Genomic DNA, 1,180 nt, shown 5'->3' on the forward strand with positions numbered 1-1,180 from the left:
CCCTGCCCACAGCCCTCATGGGGGGACCCCAGCCGTAAATGCAGCGCCATCGTCACCCTCCCCTTCTTTCTGGAGGCTGCCGTGAGGCGTCTTCAGGAGCCCAGTTCCAGCCTCAGCGCACGGGACCCAGGCCTGTCACTGGTCTCCCCTGAGGCCAGAGCCTTAAAAGCTTGGAGATCATGTAAGGGGGTGCCAGCGATTACTGCTGCTTGCCTCTCCCCCATTTTCCTGGAAGTTGTGGGCTGCACAGGAGATACTCAGAAAAAAGTCCTTTAAAAATGCCCAAATAGGGCAACCACGAGGAAGGCCTGCTCTCCCTGCCTCCACCCCAGGCACCCTCAGGCTGGAGGTGGGTGAGGGGTAGGGCCTCCACGCTTGGGCACCCACAGTGTCCCAGCCTCTCATCAAAGGAAACCCACTACAGAGAACCAAGAGGGTGGGGCCCTCCACCTGCCTCCTCTCACAAACCAGCCCTGGCGCCCAGGAAATGACGGGCCACTCCCCTTACTGACGAGACCCAGTAGACCGGCCCAGGGACTCCCAAAGGAAAAATGCAGATTCCAGGCCCCGTCTGCCACTCGGGGCTCCGCCTGGGGCTCCCGGGGCCAAGGGCAGTCCCCACCCCCACCTGGCTCCATCAGTCTCTGCCCTGCAGGTGCTGCCCTAGTTTGCGGTTCTCCCCTCGCGGCACTGCTCCCAGCCCCTCCTCTACCCCCAACTCAACCTACTTTTATCTCTGGTAAGAAGAGCCTGGATCCTTAGGACCAGAACAGCTTATATAAACCACAGGTGTCTGGGTCACAGGGCAACTCCCCTCCCCCAGCCTCAAGAAGACTTCCAGGAGGCTCTGTGCTCTGGGGAGGTTCCTGGGGGTCAGGTTGGTGCTAAGTAGGGCTTTGGGTCTCAGCCAGAGCCTCACGTTCCCTGCAGAATGTGCAGGGAAGGAAGGGGTCAGGGCTCAGAGGAGGGGGGCATGGAGGACCAGCAGGGCCATGTGGGACCTCAGCAGTGTGGTCCCATCCCCGCCCCCCACCCCCTGTCAGATGCCCAGGACTCGGGCAGAGGTGCCAGCCACTGGGGCGATGGGGAAGGAGACAGAGGGCAGGGCAGGGGTGGGTGCAGGATAAGGTACCCTCGTGGGCCAGCAGGTTTAGGCAGAAACATACTCCAGAGACAAAAG

This window comes from Bos indicus x Bos taurus, chromosome 29 (assembly GCF_003369695.1).
Source record: "Bos indicus x Bos taurus breed Angus x Brahman F1 hybrid chromosome 29, Bos_hybrid_MaternalHap_v2.0, whole genome shotgun sequence".
NCBI lineage: Eukaryota > Metazoa > Chordata > Mammalia > Artiodactyla > Bovidae > Bos > Bos indicus x Bos taurus.